The following is a 25,338-nucleotide window of genomic DNA, read 5'->3' as shown; positions in this document are numbered from 1 at the left end:
ACGAGTAATGTTATCTCAATATAATACTCTGCTGAAAACAATTAGAACTTCAACAACCAAACCATCAAAAATAAGGAAGTTTTAATACTTGTAGGCTTTGTACGATACGTCTAAGACACCAAATAAGATATAATTGCCAATTACTTAAGATGAAACTTCACTATCAAATCACCAACGATATCCAACGATAACCTTTTCTAACTATTCTTTAGATGCATCCACACTTCCGGTATACCGTCTCACAAATTAACTCCACTCTCAACCATCGCCGAGCCTCTATCCTCAAAATTTCCTCACGGAAACATTACAATCTATCAGCCTGTAACTCCGATCTATTCCCTACGCGAGACTCTTTTATGTCTTCAGACATCCGATACAACTATCCTCTCCGCTATTCAACAGCATTAGGGAACAAACATCTCTGCGCTATTCTATATCTCGAGATCATCATTGGCAAAATACCGCTGGCATCGGTCCCTTTGCCGTTTGATACAGGGAAACGTTAGAAAGTTAGGCTATATACGATGGTTCGCGGAACTGTGATCATTGCGATCGGTCGAATTCTCAATTACTCGTTTCTGTGCCCTCGAGAAGCGCAGCGCTGGCTTCGTATCACGAATAGAACGGCGCCGAACCCCGACGGATATGCTAATGCAACGTTGTTTAACATATGCAGCCGCTAGCAACAGGCACGTACAACAACGGCTTTATCATTAAAGGTAACGCACTACCCGCGCCGTATCATTCGTAGCGCAATAATACATTCGTCCTTAGAATAGTTCGAGCTTCTCTATCCGCGGCTGCAATGCCGTGGATCCGTATAATCGCTCACATATAGCCTATTCCTATGTACCTTGCTTATGGTGAACCTCTTGGATGAATTGGTTCTTTTAACATTGCTATAGAGCTACCGGTGATGTATTAGATTGTCTTCCTTTCGCAAACGTATTTTTTACAACAGTGCACATTCGTACAAACGTGAAAGCAACTCTGTGAAATGTTGCGGTGTTTACCTGAACAGAACAAAATGGATCGTACGTAAATCGACAAAATAATATAAAACGAAAAAACGTTGCGCGTCTATTATTTCCTCATAAAACGAAAGAAACTTTTCGGACAAACTAATATATCGAAACGCGCTATACAGACTGTTTACGATTTTTCCGGCCACGCTGCAGAAATTTATTCTGCAAATAGAAGCAAGAGAAGAATATTATAGAAAGTTTTTTACTTATAGCTTTGTAATATGGCGTATGGAAAAAGACTTCGTGCAATATTCTTTATTTTCATTCGTTGATCGTTATGCAATTTAGCTGGAGGAAGTGCTGTTCCAGATATCAGCGCGTGTTTAATATTGAATGCGTTTTTTACGATTAGTACCTCGTTAAATAAATCGAATGAATTTTTATGTTATTTATGATCAGTATCGTGAATAGTTGTCGAAAGTAAGGGTAATTTAATTTTAACGTTGATTTATATTGTAACGTAAGCCTTCTATGTACATATAATTCCATCATAAGTCTTGGAAGATTCATTTGTTGTAGTAAAATATACGAAGTTTAAGTTACATAGTCTCTGATACTCTGATAGGATACTGTGTTTTCATTTTACTATCTTGAACTCATCTCTTCTTCAACAAATTCGTATGCAACCTGTTAATTTTTGCAATTCGTACTTTAAATTATTATAGAAGTAGAAGATAAATAATACGAGTAATACGTTGGACGCAATAATTGCAACTAAATATTTATAACGTATTTATATATGTATTTCAAAATACGATTTAACGCATCAAAAATCTACATAGAGAAAAAGTCCTATGAATAAATAGACTTAACTAACCTAGCATGTAATGTATATAGTAGATAAATTACTTAATTAACCTACATATTAAAACAAGAAATCTTTACCTACCCTACCTTACCGTCAAACAGACAATCTCATTTATCAACCATCTCTATTCGTTGTAAGTGGCATCGCATGAATTAGCAAATAGATTCCCAATGAGAAGCTAATCGAGCCGCAACGATCTACCAATATACACGGTACAGGCACGAAATAAAACGGGCACGGAATAATCAGGATTCAAAACGGGGTACCTCGACTTCCGGCACGCGTACCTATTGCCACGATCCGCGGCCCACGGCAAACATACCTGAGAAGCAATACGTCGTTGACAATACGTGACGATTATTTCTGCGTGTCCCGACAACGATTTCCTGATCACAGAACAGAATGTAAATCCCCGTGAAACGCGACCAATTAATATTAACGACGTTGCGGGCTCGCGCGATTTCACCTGCCATTAAACGATCTAATCTAGCTCGAGCTCGCGTCTAGCCTTATGGGATCGCGTCCTGTCGTCCACGTCTCCTGTTTCCACCACGTGGAACGTGTCGTGCGAGTAAATCAACCGCTTTGACCGCTAATTCCTTCGTCTTCGTTCGTGGCTGCTTCGTGACGAATACGTGCAACGATTCCGAGCCGCTTCAAGTACACTAGAAGACTTGACAGGACCTTTTGTCGGGACAGAAAAAAGTATCGTGGAGTGCATGAAAGTACTGCGTGAAGGATGAAGTGTTCCGGTGAAGGGTGGACGTTTAGTGTGAAGTGGAACGCGCTTTGTAATGGTTCTTTAAGTTTTTTGGAGCCGTCCTCGTAAAATGGAATGTTAGATACTCGAGGAGCTTTTTTTTGTATCGATGCTTTGTTGGTCGGTCGTTGATCTATGTATAAGAACTGTTGTTCAGCAGGTGGTAGGGATGAAAAACGATTTCTGATGCGACGTAGAAGAAATGTATCAGCTTTAGGATCGTTACCTATGGTTACTGAAAATTATAATTATTTCAAGGAAATCTTGTCAAGATATAATTTTTAGTCCCTTTGGAAGTTTCTTTATAAGCTCGTGCGTAAGTTATCTGGGTTTGTTATTAAAGAAATTCGTATATATTTAATTTAGATATTTCACGGCTTTGTCACATTTTCTACAAGATGTTTCCTGCGTTTCTGAAGTCAAATACTCGGATTAGTTTCAATAAAAGTTTAAAGATTCGCTACATGTATTACGTATATACGAGTTATATATGTAAATTATTGATAAATTAAAAACGTAACTGTGGAAAATCCATACGTTTTCTAGGTTTCAATTTTTTTAATTTCAATCAAAATTAATTAAATCTACAAACATCTTAGAAAGTTATCAAATATAAAAATCTAATTATTTATTAAATATTTACTTCGTTTCATTAACAGAACGTAGTCTACGTTAATAACAGATATGTTTAATATTTTCAAATTCTACTGATGAACTTTCATTCCGATCCGCCTCATCGATAATTATTGACAAACTTAAACCAGGTTCCCTCGGCGAAGTTCTCTGATTAGTTTCACGCTGGTTTTATCGGCTAGATATTAATTACGTGACAGAATTAATAGCCGCGTGGCTTGAAAGTTATAATCCAGAAATCTCATCCCTAAATGGACGACGGATACCTGATGGCAGCTTAAAAGTTTCCCGTATGCTCGAGCCAACCGCAGAACTTTCCTCATATCCCCCGAGTCGCTGGTGATAAAGAATTTACTCGTCCACAGATCTTCTTAATTGTTGCGTGAAGAATCTTTGCATTAAAAGACCTATACATCTCTGTATACTTTGAGCATTATGTCTTACGATGAGAGTACGGTCCCTGCGCAAGGGACAGCATAAACGTCGCCATGGTGTTTTGTGGAAATGATTTGTGGATCTTAAGCTGCACGAGCTTTTCTGAGAAACGGTGTTTGGAAGAACAATATTGGAATGAGATGAATATTTAGGACGACTACGTGTATCTGTATCTCTTCAACTTTGGTTTCCGTGTAAATTGTTGGTTTTGTAAATAGTTTCAATTAAATATTTCCATAATTATATATATTTTGTAGGTTGTAAATTGAAATGCAATCAATTTTTAGATTTAACAACAACTGATAACAATTTTGAGGTAGCTATATTTCAGATTTAAAATTCACAAAGTTGCAAAGGAGATAAAAATTTAAATTTAAGAAGAATAAAGACATGCTACTACTACAATGATCATCATTTTTAACTTGAATAATTGTTTAAAACATGAGTTAATTGATCACTATTATAACACGCATGTAAATTATGTTATAAAAATATAAATATAACGAATTTAATATAATAATCTTCATAATACATATAATTTCGAAATATATAACTTCTGATATTTCTAGTAACACATAAACAGATCATATAAATTATCATTTACAGCGATCGTGTACGAACTACAGAATTTAATTAACTACACGGAACTCAACGTCCTCGTTAATAACTTTAGATCGACTTTGCTTGAAATCATCCAGTTTTACAACAGACATCCTTATCGTTAACTTTTCAAGAACGCTCACCATGTGATGACATAATTACACAGAAAACTAATATTATATATCGTTCAAAGAAGAAAAGAGAATACACATAAACATGAAGCGAAACGATTCAGAAACCATGTATATAGAAACACATTCATCGAAACTCTGAAGAAGAAATGAGAACGTGTTTTAATCATTTGAATATTATTATTCATCTCGTTTCGGCTATAACTCACCGCCAACGTGCACCAGTTACAACTATGTTAATTAGAACTGGCTGCAGAAGGTGATGTCTTCGGGCTCATTTACAGGATTTGCGAGTTCTGTTCTTAGATTACACCGGATCCTTAATCATCAACAACCTACACGAAAAATAATGATATTGCCTGCATATGGAGAACGCGGTAGCCAGAGGCACGACGTGTGTTTATGAAACTGATTTAATCCGATTCAAGTCGGCCAGATGAAGCCAGCTTGTCGTTTTATACACTCGACAACTATTTCCTTGCGACAGAGTCGATTGCATAAATCACTGGTAATGAAGAGAATAGAATATTTTGTAAATAAGCAAGCTTGTTAACTAGTCGTTTTAGGCAATGAATAAAATATGAAAATGAATATGTTGTTGGTAATTAGGTTGCTGATGTTTATGCAAATTCACATTTTTTTATTCTTGTGAACGTAACTAGAGATAGGATACTTAAACAGAGATTTATTTCATCAATAAGATATCAACGTTATAGCAAGTGTCATGGTTTCGATGTTTAAAAGCAATCGAAGTAATGTAGGTAATACTTGAAAGTAATAAATATATTTCAAAGATAGATTTTATTTGAAGATTTGTTTCCTTTTCGAGTAATATACTTATAAACGAAATACACTTAGAAATGAAGTTTCATAAAAACAATATACGTCATTTTATATTATTTCGTGTAAGTAGGTTGTTCAAAGAAAACTAGAGTTAGAAGCAGATAAATATTATTATGCAAATATTCATGAAATTCATATCACATGGAAACAATTAATGGAGCGATTTACTACATAGAGATTTGTCTCGTCTTTTAAATCTAAATGACAATAAACTCTCTATTTTAGTATTAATTTATTTCAAATTAATTATAAATTCATAAATTTCCACAATCTTCGAATAATCATCTATACTGTGTTGTTGTTGTACAGCTATAATGCTGTTGTACAATTACCATATTTTTATTGTATTTAAAGATAAAAAAGAGACGAACTTCCACTTTCTTTATAACTACCTCTTCAACAACGTAAGGAATAATACGGAAGAACTCAATTAGCGATGAAAAGTAGCGAGTAAATAAAAAATAAAGTAAATAAAAAAGACATTAGGTAACTGTAGGGTAGATTTACAACGAGGAAGATGCAAAAAAAAAAAAACAAAAATAATAAACTGAAAAAATGAAAAGGGAAATGTCGAGAATAATCGTAGGGAATGTTACAAGTTTCTGAGAAAGGAGCCGAAGAGCGCACGGACAATTAAAGAGATAGCGTCGAGAAAAAGGACGCGATGCTAACGAGCGAATTAACCCTTTGCATATTGAACTTTCCTTTCCAAGGCAATCGTGTTTTCCCGGTGAAAGGAAAACCGTTTTATTTAAATGTCATTGTGCGACTGTGGTTTTAATGAGCTCCGAATGCCGGGGATGCCACGGATAATAGACGTTTTATCGATTTTATAACACAAAAACAAATACCGATACTCGCGATTGCGATCGATATTAAGCTCAAGTTCAATACGTGATTGGGTAATACACAACTGAACTAGTTTATTGCTCTTTCGTAAACATTACGATACTCGTTTCTACGCGTTTTATGCAATTCACTCTGGAAGTTGCTGAATTAAGTTAACGATTAATAGTACGTAATACGTTTTAATGTGCCTGTTTTTATATAACTAATTAAATATAAACGATTAAAAACTAGGATAGAGTTTAATTGACACAAAATCTCTAATAACACGACGACTAAAAAATCCAATTTTTTCAGAAGTAAATAAGCTTGTATCATGTCGTATACTATATAAAAGTTTTTGTACAACGCATATAATAAGTTTGGAATAATTTTTCACAAGTTCTTGGATGCTTTCAAGAGCCTGTCATTGAGATTTTCGGCTAGAACTAATTTACAATTTAGAATAAAATTCTGTACGTTTAGAACAGGTAATATGAAAGAATGTTCTATTTGTGTTACTCCTACATCTGTAACAAACACCATAGCTAAATTCTCCTAGATAGAAAATGAGTTCTTGCTATATCACACATCCATATACGTACGCTGTAAACTCTGCCCTGTCAAATAAAACTATTACCATTTTTTCTGATAAGTGGATCTCTATCGGTGGCGCGATCTTCGAACTAGCATCTCGTCGTCTTTTTCATCGGCCGATTGACAAATCATCGGTCGAACAGCCGCGACGTCGAGGATTTAACGGTCAATGAAAGGCTGAGCTACAGCTGTCTTCGAGACGTCCCGAACTCGATGGAATTCGAAATGCTCGTTCGAAAAACTTGCCAATGGGAACATCTTAAGCTTGATCGTGGATACTCATCGGCGTAAACGAACGCGCGCTACTGTTCACGCAATGAACTATCGGTGAGGAATGTGATTATTATTCGAGGATAATTCGCATAGATGTTTGAATCGTTCGTTGAGAAATTCTCTCGATTTGTGCAGATAATCGTTTCCACGCGATTCATTGTAATAAGTAAACTGGAGATATTCATGCGAATTTATATTTTAAGGAACACGCGTAAAGAAATGAAATTTAAGTGAAATGTTTCATCCTTTAAATATTCTAACGACTTTCAATATTTTGAATATTTTGGATGTTTCTAAATATTTATTGCGTTCCGTAGATGTTTGATTTGTCCACCTCTTTCCATTGCTATAAGTAAATTGCACAAGTTTATGCAAATCCATGTGTTAAGAAATGAAAGCTAAATGGAACGTTTCACCCTCTAAATGCTTTAATGATTTTGAATATTTTGGGTAAATTCGGTGGTTTCCATATTTTCGTATATCGTATACGTTCTGCAAATTTTTACACTTCTACATTTCCCATAAACGTAGAAACATCTATAGTCTAACTGTAAGGTTTAAGAAAAGATAAGATAGCAGATGGGATCGATGCCGTAATTGTTCAGATGGTAGAAGCATTGGCCCGGTCTATTAGGAATGGATAACTTTGTTCGGTGCCGAGCAGTTTGTCAGAGCAAGTGGTTGGAGTTAATGAGTCGCGTGAATTACTAAAGTGTATTAATGACTTATTCTGGTGTTCGAAAACTTTGGCGAAACCTTGTTGTTGGAATACTTACTATATAACAATACGTGGTACAGACAAATGTAAAAGGATACATAGTCCATTACAAGTTCAAACGATTGTAGCAAATAATTCAAGTTTAAAATAAATATGTGAAATAATATCACACAGCAATAATTTATAATGAAATTCGTGTGTCTAGGATACTTCTTATTATTCCAATCGTAACTTTTAATTTGTTTAATCTAACTTCTAGATTCCACGAATAAAAAATGTTCGAATTACATTAAATAATAAGAACGTGTTGCGTTAAAGAATATTCAGACTTGAGATATCCGAATGTTTCAAATTATAAATTAGTATTTTTCAAATTGCATTTATATTTGAATTTTATAAAATCTTCCAAGATCTCGCGGTCAATCAATTTCACACGGTCTACCGTATCAAGCTACTCTAAGCTAATAGATTGTAAAACTGAGTGGTTCTAGAGATACAGATATTTGCTCGTTTGACATTAAGATCTGTTCATATTGAAAAAGAATCGATACTCTTGAGTGATTTTATCTGTTTTTTGCTATCGAGGAATTGGCTGGGAAACTGGAGAACGTAACAGTTGTACAAAGTGGCTAGGATTAATGGTTTATGCGAAGTAGCGGAATATACTCGTGAACTGGCTGCTGGGAACTTTGATTAGAGCATGCATTAGTGAGAAATAAAGCAACTTAAAGAGGAACTAGCGGCGTTCATGTCGGTAGAATCCTGGTTTTACTTAGAGACCGGGGAAACACAGAAACTTATATGCTAAGTGAAATTTTAGTATCCACTTTCTCACGGTGTCTGTTCATATGTAAATGAAACGAATAGCAGTTGATATAATCGAGTGAAACATAAAACGATCAAAATTTTGACAATGTTTCTAGGACTTTCAAGTGACATATTTAACTTAACTTAAAAATACTTAAAACTTATAACTTACTTAAAACTTAAAAATGCTAACTGATAACTTAAAAATGGTTTATCGCACAACATACTGATTACATACATAGAGATAATCGATATTTATAAAATTTGATGCTGAAGCTATCGATGTATAATAATAGACACTGTCGTCCATAAATTGTTAGTACGCTTAGGACAAACATAGGTAGCTGCAGTAATTATAAAATGAAATTGATATTTATTAACAGCGTGTAATATAAGAAGAACTAAATTATACTGCATTTTCTTAATTTTACTACAAATCGATTTTATTGATGCTTATGCTTAAAACTAGCAAATGTTCGGTGAAATGTAGGCGAAACTATATCCAACTATGCTGTGTAACTGAAATAATATAATGGCAATAAGGTAGATATCATATAATCACGTTTTTATTTCGATAAAAGTCAATATTCATTTTACCAATAATAATTTTATATAACGAATTCTAATAAATTTTATCAAAAATAAAATAGATATACATCATCGTATTTCTACTTCAATAAAGGTCTGTATTAAATTAAGTTAAAATTAAAATAATTAAATTAAAATAAGAGCATTTGCATATTATACATAGACGACTATAATTAAAAGTATATAACAAACATAATTAATTTCTATTTCGATAAAAGTCAACATTGATTTGACCAAAGCATCAGTTTTAATAATCGAAATGTGAAACCCGTTACTTTGATAGATTGGATAGCCTTAGCGTTAAAAAATCAGTAAGATCACTGTTAAATTCCACGATTTGAAAGTTTCCAAGCTGAAGCAACAATTAATCTGAAAGGTTACAAATAACACCACAATTTCAGGATCGGCGGTAACGATTTAAAAGTTGGTTCTAACAAATCGCAACTACACGGGAATCTTCGATGCTGGATTCCGTGATCTCCAAGTCGTCAATATCGAGCTCCATGACTCGTGGCTCGTTATCGAGTTCTAGTCACTTGAAAGTCGTCAATTATCGAACACCAATTACACAAGCGTTGTCAGTACTGGATCCCATGATTTCAGTACTCCAGATCGTCGATATTGTATCCCAATTACTCGAAGCTCGCCGATAGTTACGGGTATCGTAGATATATATCGGCAGGTATCATAAATTGAAGACTATGATAATCGAGTAGATTTATCTCAATGTCTAAAGTCTGTTTCTTTCGTTGAATCCATCTTTTAATTAAACTCAATGAACAATTTTCCGTTCTCTATAATTTTCTGTAATTTGAAAATAATTTGTACGCGTTCTATCCGTTTTCAACATATTAATATCTATAACTTTTCATTTATTAAATCCAACCAATGGAATAGTATCAGTGATCGAGAAAAATGAAATTGAAGCGTTCAAGTCGAAGGAGATACAGACTGTAGTACGTACTATAAATTTATAAAACTAGTTTTAGGAGGAATATTTTTCTAACCAAAGTCCATAAAAAATTGCAGTTACTTTAAATGATAATTAAATTCAAATTTTAACTGCAACGCTAGTTTCATCACATTTCTTGCTATGTCTTATTTTGAATAAACTACTTTTGAATAAATTCCTTAGCTTCTGTCAATGTGATACTTTGAGCCAATTTGGAATATTATATTTACTAAATATATTCGGTAAATAAAATTGAGAAATACACGATAAAAGGCTACGAAAAGGCAGGAAACAATTTTTAATTAATCTAATCTTTCATCAATATGCTGGCGTTTCAGCCTTTCTTTCGTCGCATTTCATTGATTGACGAATGAACAATGTACCTAAGATTTATTCGAATCTTCGAAAGGATCGAGTGACACGAACTTCTTTTCCACTAGATATTTGTTCGCTTTTGTTAAGCTACTGCGTGAACCTGATTGTAATACTACCTTAATACCGTTAGTCATGTGAAATTACCTTTAGCTCGCACCTTACCTTCTTGGCGCGGTAGAAATAAATCGTAGAGCAGCGTAGCCGATGCAACGAACAAAGGAATTTCATCACAGATTTATCGATTAAGTGTCAAGATTGTTATCGGCGATAACTACAATCACCTTGCAATTTGCTTATTTACTTTTGTTGCCATAGGAAAGAACGTTGTCAAGGCATAAATCGCTCGATTTTCTGCGCGCTAAAACTCCAATCAAATCAAATTTTATTGGTATTAGTCGATAAGAATTTTTCTTATCGGACAATAAATAAATTGCATTTTGTTATGTAAAATCCGAGGACATAGACGGACAAAACAAAGATAGGGAAGATAAAAGTTGTAACGCTGAGCTCAGTGTCCAGGCGTATTTCGTAACGCAAAAGTTGTAACAGTTTAAAAGTTTTCTTCGCTTGTAATTAAATTGTTAAAATATAGTTATTTGCTTAAAGCTTATTTCGTTAAAGTTTCTGTTCAATTTTAAATAATCCGTCAGTTTCAAGCTATTAAATTATGGATTTATAAACGCGAGCGTGGTGCTTTGGCACTTCACGAGCGATAACGTAGCTTAAAATACCTAAGTTCCTGGACGCACACGTAACGCTTTCAATGTTAAGAAATTTTAATACGATTAATTAAAACATACGTAATGCTGTATTATCAATGATTGAAGTAACAATTTTGCAATTTAAATATCTGTACGTATATCAATACAATTTTTGTAATAGTTCGAACGGTGATAGGTAGAAATCTCAGCAGAAAATAATTAACAGTAAATTAGCTACACTCAACAGCAAGAGATCTACCGTATGAAGCCAATCGAATCAGGATTCTTGCTGTATCATCTTATCCTCGATATTTGTAGAGCGTTTCACGTTGATTATTGGAATTCATCGATCCTCGTAGTTTCCGGTGTTTCGAGTAAACAACACTGGATTCTTTCAGCTATTGCCCTTTCGCGTACGTTACCGTGTAACGTGGCGAAGAATTTTCAATTAGCGAGCGATAACGAAGAGTGTCTTCAGTGTCTCTCATACGCTGCCAATTAGCAGGCAGAGAACGCGCACCGGTTCGAAGGACAAATTGCCTTCAATGCCCCGATATATTCCATCTCGTGTATAATGGTATAAGTCGAAGAAACGTCAGCCATTTACGGTTCAATTAAAATACCATTGGTTTTTATTTGCCATAGAAAAATCGTATCTCGTTGATATGAGAATATGAACGCATATATGTACCACGTATGTACGATATGTCGAGTATAGCGCGGTATGAACGAAGGAGAGAAACAACACGGGTGGTTTTGCATAGCGAAAGAGTCTGGCGTTCCCACGATGTGGAAACAATTAAACGAACCTGTCCAATAAAAGTGCAAATTGGTATTTCTATGTGGTTTTCAACTTCCTTCTGGCAGAGTTGAATTACTGCCACGCTAGAGAATATTTTTGTCGGTATACTTATTAACTCTGCAACACTAGAATCGTAGCAGGGATAACTATAGTCTGAAAATCGTATCGAAGAAATCAAAATGAAAATTATACGAAGAAATACCTAATAAAAGAAAAGAACAAGGAGTTCTGCATATATTTTACAAAACATTATTCGAGTTCTACGAAAATGCACTGATCTAAATGTATAAAATTTACTATGAAAAATTTCGAATTGGTCAATTTCATCACTCTGATAATTTTCATGTTAAATTTAAGACATCGTTGACACAGAGTCAAATTAAAATAAATTGATTGCCTCGATAACGATAAACACATAAATTATCTCAAAGAAATATACATATTTGTTTCTTTCATCATTTTTATATTTTGTTATGGCTATTTCATTCCTGCCGTACTTGAATAACCGATTATTTTTGTACTAGAATAAGCAGTAACATTCACGCTAGTCAATTAACAAAAATGGATATTTAAATCCATTTATTTATGTAGATGTATCCAAAGTACTATCCCCAAATGAACCTCCACACACACATAGCTTCAAATACAAAATCTTTAAAAAGATCTACCACCTTTGCCCGGACAAGATTTTCGAGCGAGCACCATCATCAAAAGTTTCATCATCGTGGTCGTAATATCACCGGATGCGTTCCCATCCAGGCGTGAAAGATTGAAAGGTTGGTTTCTTTTGGCACGCGAGCGGCACGAGCGTCCTGACGAAAATTAGATTTTCGCGGACCATCCGCGTGGCTAGCAGAGTGACTAACGTCTAGCAGACACCTTAATCAAGATACCATCCGGTCGGTGCCGCGTTCCCCTGTTCGAGAACTCCATTAACATATTTCACTCTTTAATTCACTGGCCACGGTGGCACACCACGCGTTTCACGGGGTATTAGCGGCGAGACGAGCTGGTAGTTTGTTAAAGATACCGCGTCACTTCAATCAATCGTACTAAAGTGCTGATTTATTTGCGAAAATTCGCGACGTATCGATCGTGAAATTCGTAGCGAAATTTAAGGGTTATTTAAGGATGATATATCTTTATAGAATAAATATTTCATTGATAGTATATGTGTTGTGACTTTAAATCATTTTTTGCCATTTTGGCTTTATCACTATTGGGGTAGCTTTGTGGTAAGCTATGCTATCAGAGTATTTTGAAAAACTATAATCCACAATTTGAATAAGATAATTCATTTCTACGTTGCTATGAGGAAATATATACATTATCGTTCAAACGTATCAGGATACTTATTCATTTTTGATCAGATGTATTTTAATCAGAAAATTATTGACAAACATGCATTATAGAATATTTAACAATAAGAGAACTGACTTTGGTTTTCTGATTTTTAGAAGCATTTATTTCGCTATGTGATTCATTAATTCTCTTTATCTGTAAATTCTTCAATTTCTAAATTAGAAGTTGGATTAAAGAGATTCTTCAGAACAATTGAAAAAGTTTGCAGCGTTAATGCCAAATCGTGTTTAAATATAGTAAATAGTAACAAATAGTAAAAAAGAAAAGTAAAAAATGTTTCTTCTAATTATTAACTCGCCATTAATTTGAACGTTTTTATAAAAACTCGCATATTTCTGTTACAAATTGATCAACGTGTCTAGATTCCTATGAGCAGCAGTGTAGTTGTTTTAATTTCGAATTGGAACAAGATTTTCTTATCTTTCGTTTATCGCGTGACACTACCATGGAATTTCCAATAAAATCGGAAAATTCGATCATGCTGAATCGCGATCGATCATAGCGATCAAGACGAGTTACGGTTGATAGAGAGATCGGTCAATAACGGTATGAATAATATTTCATGAGAACGGTAAATTGTGATTTATCGTGGAGGATAAATACAATTTTTTAATTGTCCATGCAACCTGTAAATCATTAATTATTATTACTTATCGCAGGCTGATTAGATTTATGGGGCCTCGTCTAGATGTAAATTTGTAATACATTTTCCACGGTCACGGACGATTAGATTTCCTCGTGCGAAGTGTAACAAGTGCCGGGGCGTAAACCATCTGTAGCAGGTACCTGCAGGCTGTACTTCAACTTCCCAAGAAACATGTACTTTGAAACGATCTTCGCTCGATCTTCCTGTTGAGAAGGACAATTAAAGAAAGGAGAATAAGACGTAAGTGTAAAATAAAATGTACAAGTAGAAACAGTAGTAGGTATGTAAGTCAGCACGTAATTAATGTAGATTAAATGTAGGTTTGTAGCATTATTGTTTGTACCAATGAAGAGAACGAAGCGAAGTGGGGAAAATGTGAATGAAGTGAAATGAAGAAATATACATCAGCATATACCTATGTTGATAATGAAGATTGGCGACGAAATGAATGTAAACACACACATTCCAGAGTAAACGGGCAATATATGCTTCATTCGTATATTATGACAGATAATTGGTAAAAAAGTTTTAAATAGTCTAAAGTATTTGTTTACATTTAACTGAAGATGTAAAAGGATTGGTACTTTACTGACACAAAATTGAGAGTACACATTGATATATATATATATACCATATGAATGAATAAATATTAATATTTTGTCAAATAGTCTTTCGCTTTAATGATAGCCTGTAACGTGGCTTGGACTCGATCAATTGTTGAATAAAGAAAAACAAAATTTTGTATCATTCTGCAGAGAATGGCTAGTAAGCGAAAAGACTGAAACCTTTCAACGCAAATATTAATTGTATAATTGCATTTTGTGAGAAAATTTGTTCGCGAAGTGGACAGGATTGTTGACAGAACTCATCCCACCGTGCAAACAATTATAAATACATATAAGTATAAAGGAATAGTTCGTAATAAACTTGGACGTGGGAGAAAAATATTATTATTCGACATCGATAATAGATTTATTTCCAAATAAATCAAATCAAATTCAGGAACTAATATAAAAAAAATGTATAAGTATCAAAGAATTGAGAAGAATTAAGAAGAATTAAAAAATATATACCCGAGAAAACAATTCGAAGAACCTTACGTAAAGAAGGGTACCATGGTAGAGCCATGAAATTTTCAAAATTTTAAAGCTATTAATTAAACTTTAGAAGAAAAAGTTTTACATATACTTAGAACGTTATCTGTAACAAATTATTTGATCAAAATTCCATACTACCATGGATCTACCACTATCAAATCAACATGAAATACATTTATAATTGTTAAAAAGAAATAAAGATAAAAATTATGATAACGTACTCGATAAAAACGATCCCATAATTTAAGAGCGTCATTACCATCGAATCATCTAAGTGGAATTATTTCGCTATTGGCGAATTAACGCGACCAACACACGGAAGTGGCATTCAGCCGGTCGAGGTCTGCATTAAAGCGAAGAAAAAAACGTACAGGGCGAAAAATAAATCGCGAAAGATTTCCTTGACGTGGTTTGCAATTCAATTAGCATTCGAACATTTTGCTCGAGACCGAAATGGCCGATAAAGCCTCGCTGGTACGTCCGTGGCACTCGACAAATCTCGCGCCGCTCAAAGCGGGCCGCGTGCCCTGTTAAGATCTGATTTACAAACCAAAATTTAGTGCGTCCTAAATTAAAGCGGCAAAACGATATTCATCGCGTCATCATTTCCATCAATGTCCGGTAGCCTCCTGAGCCGGTGAATGGCTTTACTAAATCTTCGTGACAGTGAGTTACAAACGGTCCAAGAAAGACCGCCGTACTCAAGACATTCCTCCGACACGTATCGAGTCCACGATGGAATCAGAAGCATCTTGTATACATCGATAGAATTTTATTTTATACCGAGGAAGCTTTTTTTAACTTGCTGAAACGTGACTCGAAAACCTTTGATTAATCGGGTGAGTTTATAAAATGAACGGGTACAGAATATATTGTAACGTTATTCTATAAAGTTTTTGTTACGAATTAACGCAGACAGAATTTTAATTAATATTGTTTCTGCTTCTTATAAGGAACTTCGAATATTTCGATTAATCGAGTGGGTTTATAAAGTAACTAAAAAATAAACTGTAGTATCACAAGTTTTATGAAGTTGTTTTTATTAATTGAAGTTAATATAATTCTTCAGACTTGGAATAATTTTTATTCAATATTATTTAAGTTTTTATTTTTGTAAGGTATTTCCAAGTTGATTAATCGGATAGTTTATAAAATGCATACGAAAAGATCGCGCATAGTGTCATTTTGCGAAGTTGGTGGAAAAAATACTAGATAAGAAATTTTAACCAAAAAGGATATAATTTGTGTAACAACTTAAATTGCACGACCAGTAATCATTAGACCGAGAGTCTTATGTATTTATGACGAATTTAAAAATATTTATGAAACGGCACAGAATGCGAACAATATGCGAAACTATATAAAATATGCAAAATATGTTTAGTAGTAAAAATAAATTCCTGCTCAAGTTCTACAGTAAAACTCCATTTATCCGACAGGATCGGAGGACAAGACGTGTTGGATAACTGGATCAGTCGGATAATAGGAATCCACTAGTTCTCTCTTCCTTCGTTGTTTATCGTCCGTACGATCGGAGTTGATTTTCATGTAACTGGATTTTGCTAAGCTGAAATTTGTAAATGCGAAAACCTATATTCGTACAAGCCATACGTCTCGTAGCATGGAGTCGGGAGTAAAGGAGATTTAACTAACGAAAAAGTATTTTAAGCTTCCTCTCAGAACTCATTTTATTCAACGTACATAAATACAAAAATTAAAAACGCGAGAGACGGCGACAATTATGCGTTCGATCAACGAAAAACGATTCCATGAACGTACACGTGGTCGAAGAGCGTAGAAGCTGGGATACGCCTTATGTCGTCTTACGTTATTTCAGACATTTCTAACAGTTGGAAGAAAGATGACTATACGGAATGATCGGTTTTTCACGTATCGTGACATATAGCATAGTTATAGACACACTTTCAGCTGCAAAGGTAACGGTGATAGAAGTTCGACTTACAGAAGTCTGGCTATTCTAAATTCGAGTTACAGAGGTAAAATAATGGACATATGGCAAATAATTCGAGTTGAAGCAAATTTCATTTCGGCTCGTAGAGGTTTTCGCAGCGGAGCAGAAGGAAATGAGCAAAATTGCAGTCGTATAGAGGTTGGAGTTATCGAGGCTTCACTGTATTTGCATAAATATCCGCAATTTAAATCTAGTAACCAACGATATACATATGTGGCATATTCTACCTACACTATAGTTACCAAGCATCGTATTTTCTTTGCGCTTCATCGGTGACACATACGCGCAATTCCACGATGGCAGAGATATTAAACCGAGTAGAGGGAAAAAGAGAGCAAAGGGAAGCAACGTTGACTCGGTGACTCGTCGCCAACCGCTAATTGAGGGGAAATTACGAGCCGGCTTATTATGAAGAAACTATTCGGTGCGCATCGACGCGAGCAATTTCGCGCGTTCCGTCAAGAGGTGGAATTATTCAGGCCGCAGGATGTTCGTCGTGCTTATCGTTTCGGTCGTTCGCCAGAGATACACACCCGACCGTTGAATAACCTAGACGGGAAATTGATGATATCTTGAAACTGTGCGGGGTCCACTCCCATTCTTGATGTGCGGATAATCTCGTCCGCGGCTGTTGACCCTTATCTCCAATGAAAACTGCGCGTCGTCAAAACGTTGGATCTTATTCTTGATTGCGAGATTCAACACGATACCTGACGATCCACTTATTACCTATTCAGGTAAATAAGTACTCACTTACTACTGTATCTGCTTATTTTTACGTTGCATTATTAATGTCACGCCCCTTGCGCAACCGATGCAATGGCATTCGCATGATATTATGTACGAGTTGTAGGAAAGATCTTTAGGAACACGTTGATTCATATTATAGCGGACATTATTTTAATATGATGCAAATAGTGGTGATATGACGTGGACATTTTTTCGTCGTTGGTTTTTTATTTTATTTTCTATTGTATTTTTTATCTATTGTAAGAATGAAATTAGAAGAAAGCGAGGGTTAAAAATAGGTGGTAGAAGGTTGTTGGGTGTAAACTGGAAGGAATTATACTTGAAAGTATGGAATCGTAAGAGTATATGTAATCTTGATGAAATTCTTCATAAATTTCGCGATGTTAAAAATTAGGAGGAGCAGTTGTTACGTCAAGAGAGATCTCTTTGTGCATTACGCTTTGATCTGTCCAGTGAAGACACTATACAGAACATCTTAAGATTCTATAGCATGTCTATGCAGGATCAAGGAACTTCCATGTGGATGATTTTAGAATTTAAATCGAAAACAACCTATTCTTAGAGATGAGGACGTTTAAGACTAGACTAGACGACATCAATGTTGTGAAACTATTTACAACGACCTATTCCAGGGTTGTAAAACCTAAATTTGGACGACCACGGGGTTAGGTTGGGTGGTGAACCTAATCCTGGACGAGCCACGGATCGAAAGTTTAGACTAGTATAATCTAGGATTTCTAGTTATCGTAATAGTAAACGACTAGAGAAGTAACAGTTCAAACATCATTTTCTACCATTATTGTATAAGAATACAAAATTAGAAAACGATTATTCATTATTCTTCCTTCCTTTTGTAACAATAAAATAGTAAAATACTCTCGTAGAATATTACTCAATCTTTATCAGTGTATTTTTAATTACTTTTAAAATACTTATGATAATAGAATATCCCTAATTACGTCTGTATTTCCATCCTTCTCTTTGCTACGATAAATTAGAATTTTTAAGTACACAATATCTTCAAAGACACCCTAACGATAAAAATGCCACAATGCTACGAAAACTTTACCTCCAATAATTAGTTTCTGGAAATAGCAATAAATCAATCAATCTAATTAACCGTTCAAAGAAATATATACGTACATAGTGAATTCACACTAATTCAATTAGCCTTAATCCAGAGAATCAAATAAAAATTCTTCCCGCACGATAACTCAAAAAAAAAACCGACGTATATCAAAATAAAATATACTCACGAAATATAAGAATAAAATATGGCTACAGTTTCTTTTCAGAAAAACACGGACATCATTTGCGTCAGTCAGCAGTTTGAAATTTTACTGGCGCGAATTGCGCGAGCATTAGTACGCACGCATTAATTTCCAGACGATCGTGGTCTCGCGATTCGTCCCGTCCCGTGATTATTTGTACACGTCCAATCGTCCACGTGATCTGGATTTTTGAAATGGTCGTTTTGGCCAGCAGGTTGGTTGGCTGCCAAGTAGCCGCTGTTGGGACGGGTTCAACAGCCACCGCGCCGCCTGGACCCGTCTGATTTGGCCTCATTTACGACGAGGTACAAAAATTCCTGTAAATTGGCCGTAATTTAGCGTACAATGGGACGAGTTGTGCCAACGGTTCAACGCTTGGCCCTTCCATTCGCTGTTCGCGTTGCGTCGAGAAATTTTAGGCTCCGCGTTACAGTACACACGATCGCATTTTTCACGGGTTCCTTCCATTTCATCCAGATTACGATTCACATGCGAAATCATCAATTTAATTCTTCCTCGACCGGTACCGATAAAACTCCGTATTTTTGGCTGTCGATTTTTATCGTGGTATAAATTGTGCATTCTGAAGGAATCGATAATAACCGAATGGGGATCGAAGGAGAAAATATATTCGATATACAATGGCTACAGGAAGTATCCGTATACCATTGTACTTATTACGGCATTTATATCATAACTCAGACCCTAATGCTATTTTTCTTTTTCCTTTTTACGTAATTTTTATATTACGTACTAAAGAATTTCCTTCTATAAATAAATAAATAAATTTCATTCATTCGTTGCATAAATTTTTATGCTCTAATATTAATTTTGACCATGCCCTCTGGAATAAATATCATAAATAAATTAAAGTGGGGAAATCCCTTTGCAACGATCTATATGTATAACACTTACCTATGCTTACGTCGATTTCAATTTTGATCAAAAGGTTCAGAATTTGCACGCATAAATATTTGATTAAAATGAACTGTATCTTAATTTTTCCATTCAAGTGTCGATATTTGCAACTTCATGATTCCCGATGTTAGATCGGCATAATTCACACTATAACAGAAGGATGATACTACTAGATCAAGATTCTTTTAGACATCGTCTACAAATGTCTTTACGTACAACCAGTGCAATTATTATTATCAGTATTTTATATTCATATCCAATAAATCATATAGCGAACATTATCTTACATCCTCTATATGCAAAGCAAGCAGAAGGACGAGATAAAATTGTAATTTCCTGGAGAAAGATAAAGGGCGGGACAAGGAATAGCGGTACATAATTAATAGCGACACGATTTTACCGAGTTACGAATGAACGTTCGTGGATTCACGGATAATGGTAATCAGCGATGATCGAGTGGAAATTCACAGTTCGCGTGAGAAACGAAAAACAAACGGTCGTTGTTACGGTGGAAGCGTCGTGATTACTATTAATTAAGAAATTAGTAAGCAATGTAAGAAACAGGCCGGGAACACGAAAAGATATTCCCGACAGACAACTTAGGATTTAGTGCCGCCTGAGCAGCGTACACAAGGCAAATTAAGCGCGTGCATTTGTCCGTGTCTTTCTTCCATTTCCGCTGCATTGCGTCGCTTTTTTCATTAACCTAAATAATTTTCTAGTGCATATTTTGCAATCATTTGATATATGTACGTTAAATATAGGGTGAAATCTTTAATTATGTATAATGCATTATATAAATTCTAGTTAGGTGATATTTTGTACTGAATTTTCCTGTAGAAATATGTACTCGTGTGTTTGATTAATGCACGTTCATTAACCTAAATACTTTTCTAGACAAATCCTTCGCCATTTTTAAATATACGTGTAATTTTACTGCAGTCATGCATTCATTAATCTAAATGTCTTGAAACTTTTCGACATATGTGTGTTAAATATTAGACGAATATTTTAGTTGCGTAGTATAGTAATTATATTTTATAAATTAGATAAAAGTATCGTACCTTTTATCTTCACACGTAGAGTAGTGTTTACTAATGCATCAAACAGTGCAAATTTTCTTAGACTTTTTCTTCGATTGTTATATATTTACTTTTAATTTCTAATTCTTATCTTTCCAGAAACCTTATGTAACAATTGCCATGAAACATATCAAAACTTCCTTTTCAAACTTCAACTTACAAAATAGCTACTACATCGAAATTATCTCATCGCACGAAACCAACTTTTCCCACAATTTGATGCGCATACAATAACGTGCAAAAGTTTCCAAGTAGATAGATTTTTCACTTTATATTTCAAAAGCAATGTTTTACAAAATTTCATCTAATATCATATAACTATATGTATAGCGATATTTATTTGCTGCATTTCTACTTGCCGCATTATTCTTCCCCGTATTATTTAAAACTCTATTAGATATCTTTTTCCGAATACGAAGTAAAATGTGTATGTAGTCAGAAACTTTTGCGTCCGGCATCGCTGTAATGACTATCACCGTTCATCGCATACAGTACAGTTTCGTTTGTCCGAACTCGACGGCGAAGAAACAATTTATATAACTGGAGTTCCTGTAAAACGAGAATTCTCTTATTCTCTCCACCGCCTATTATTTTTCGCTCACATAACAGAAATTCACGTTCGCATAAGTAGATACAATCGGCGAAATTTCAGTTAATCGGGCATTGACTGAAATTTCGTTGCAGTAAGCGAAGCTGTACGGTAACGTCAAACAAGAGTAACACGAAGACTCCGATAAATCCACCGGGCGCATAGTTCACGAGAATCTCTCTGTGACCGTGCAAACGATTCCCGTCGTTCAACGGAACAGCGTGGCGATTTAATTGCAAAACGATCGCGAGGATGTCGCGGGGAGACGAGGCCATCGTATTTCGGTAGTGACAAATTGAAAACACGTGTAAACGGACAGTGTCTGCAAACAAGGGACACGTGTATGGCCGGTACTCGCGAAAAGGCCGGCGGTGACAGCCGCGAGAGTTTTGTTAATCGGCGTAGACCATATAACGCGCCGACGTCAAGATAATAAGCGGCCGCGGGGCTAAAGGACGAAGTCGAGGTTGAACAAGCCACTGAATGCAGGAACCAGCCACGGAGAGGAGACCAACGCTAATTGGACCCGAGCTAATTTCGCTTTTCGAAGTAACGAGGAACCGGTCGTTGGCCAAGTGACATTTTTAGTGCGTCTTCCAACCAGCTGACGTAATAACTCGCGAATACTACCTGGCGATGTTCGATCGTTGATTTAAGTTCGGTGCCTCAGGATTGACGCGAATGATAGATGGGTAGGGAAATTTAGAAGCTGAAGATGGATTTGAGAATGGTTTACGAATAATAGTAAGAAACAGGTTTCGATGAGATTGAGTTGATCGAATGTGGAGCTTGGTAGCTGATAGCGTAATATATGGTTTTGCATGGAAATGGTTGTTTCTTATTATTGCTTGGTAAAACTTTAACTGATAGAACGATTAATCCAGAATAATTGTTATAAGATTATTTTTGTACCTATTTCACGATTTTTAGCAACGTTACTCACGCTTAATGTCATTCTCTTGTATCTGGGTAATTAGACTAATAAACGAATGATAAATAGCAATATAGAAGTTTATATATTCTTGTTATATTTTGGATATAGTAATATCGAGTACATTGAAAATTAGCACATTTAGTTTATATCCCAAGTGGAAAATGACATTTTGAAGAACATCGTAAAAGAAAATTCAAGAAGATCTGTGTTAAAGATGGTATGAAATGAAAATGAAATTCTAAATTTACTGTTAACAGGATAAGCTATTATGGTCTACTTAAGCTCAGAATATGGAACATATAATTGTTTGATCTGAGCTAAGTGAAATTTGAAAGATAAAAGTGGATTTTGAATTGCTTTAAAAGGGATGATAGAAAATAGACTGCTAAAATCTAGTTAACGTGACATGGATCTTGTCGTGTTAATGTGACTCGATGCAGTGACGTTATTTTTTATTTTTAGAACAATTCTGGACTTTTTCAGTTGATAATCAGATTTTCTCATCGTTCAGCAAAGCAAACTATAATAGTTGCTTTAAATTTAGGATCAAGTCACGATGATTCTTAACTCTTAATTTGATCAATTTACTTAATTTGAAATTATTTCCACAAAATCAAGTAGAAACTGTTATCTTAAAACTTTATTCTGCATTCAAACAATTTCCCTCATTTCATCACCAACATATGTCTAAAGAAATTTAGTAAATCTGACGATTATAAGAGTCGAAGATCTAAAACGATTTTATACCCATAAAAATCACTGCTGGCAATCTTTGATATTCTGCAATCTGTTAACAAATTGCTAACTATATCGCCATACTTTAAACTCAATTTCATACATAAATCACTCGTTATAATCCAGACCTTCCTTTTATCAGTTCATAACGTGATCCGCAACAAAAATTTCTCTAATCAATTACAAGATTCAAGCGCATAATCCAATAAACGATTCGGCAAAAAGGACTGTCAGCTTTCTTTCCTTTTCTTCTCGCGTCGACCATTCTTTCTTAAAGGCAACGTAATCCTCTTTGGTACGCGAGTGTTAGAGATAGAAAAGTACGAAACTACTAATGATTACTGGTAACACCTGTAATACCGCATTCGTTACCTTCAGATAGCTTGGATAATTTTCGATATTAGCTTGGCATCGCGTGATTCGCGCTCATACAGAACACGTATGTATTCCTGCTGTCTACCTTTCATGCACTGCAATGAGCCAGCAAAGACGACCGATCGCCGATTCGTGCGGCCTTGAAGCTAGGAAATGCAACGCGGAAGTCTTCATGGTCCAGAGGACGGTGAGTCATTCGTTAGATCGTTCGTGATCTCTCGTGATCGATCGGAACGAAAATTGTTCACTCATTCCGTGGATATTAAGCCTGGGAATAATTGCATGACTGTAAACATCGTTCCAAAGGGGTGCATGAACTTTCGATTAGTTAGGCGAACCAGAACAGATGTACATGATTCGGAGGAAATTACGCTGGTATCCGCGGTATGAAGATTGACTTTGAGTGAAATGCATCTGCAAATTCAGAGGAAGTTTCTGAAGTTTCGAGGTGAAGAGGTTTGGTATAAACTCGCGATGCGTGTGGAATAACGTTGCTGTTCGAAGTTGCCGCATGATCGAGCGAGTAAATGGCGAAACTAGGAAGTAATATTTAATTAAAGGTAAATTCAAGGTAACTGAAAAGCGAGGTATGAAACCGTGCTAATGCGAGAACCAAGAGTTCTCTATAAATTAATTCCCTAGTTTTTAAATTATTTAACAGCCATAAATATTCGCCTCTAATTTCTTTGGCAAGATGACATAGGTAAATTATTCACAAATATCATTTTGACATTTGAAAACGTACAAATGATATAATATTTATCTACAATTCCGTGATTACATTCGGAGTAAAATTTTACCTCCTGAATTCGAAATGTGTACATAGCCATTTAAAAATAACTACGCGGTGATTTAATCAAGATATCATAAAACTATAAAAATGATTCGAGTAAATATACCCTCCAATTAAAATCCCCATAAATGCACATCCAGTTTCGTCACGGTTCAAAACTACAATCCGCGAACAGTGAAAATATCTTCCCCTCCGGTACGCGAACCACCCCCATAATCGACCAGCTTTTTTCACAAAGCATACCAACTCACTATGGCCAGCTATAAAGCCAGTGTCTCAATGTCCCGTCAGAATTCGCTTGAGCCAAGATAATACTGGCGCCAAGTCATCCCCTTTGTACATTCTCCTTTTTCGTGCAGCGTAGCTGGTCCGTGTTCTTTGCCATCTTTCGCCGTCGCAGGGACCATTCTCCATCTTTCTTCCTCCTTTTTGGCGCAATGTCACAGCAACGCATGCATTCGCCGCATATAATTGTCCGCGGTACGCATTGTCTCGTTCCATCGAGCACTGTCCTTCTTCTACGCCTCGTATTCGCCTCAGATTTTGCCACGGGCTGCGAACTCGTTGCGGAGAATGGCCGCTGAAGCTCATGGTATTTTCGGCCTCTCTATTTATACCGGCCAACTGTCAGTGCTCGGGCTCGTAGGTGCCACAGGGTTCGGGTCAGAGGACACACCCCAGGGAAAAAGAAAAAAATGAACAAAAGGACCACGGCGTGCCGGCGTCTTCGTTAGCCGCCGCTGTCGGCTCGTATAAACATTCGACCGGCGAACTTGATGAACTACTTGCACGAGCGGAATTAATTGACCGAACCCGCTCTGCCTCCTGGGCGCCACCGTGGAACGCGCCGCACTTTTGTTCCTTTGATTGCCTCACCGTTCGTTCAGGGGCGAACAGTTCCTCTTCTTTTCTGACCACTCGCAAAATCAACTTTTGGAAGA

Source organism: Bombus huntii, chromosome 1 (genome assembly GCF_024542735.1).
Source record: "Bombus huntii isolate Logan2020A chromosome 1, iyBomHunt1.1, whole genome shotgun sequence".
NCBI lineage: Eukaryota > Metazoa > Arthropoda > Insecta > Hymenoptera > Apidae > Bombus > Bombus huntii.
The sequence above is the reverse complement of the archived record's forward strand: the minus strand, read 5'-3'. Positions refer to the sequence as shown.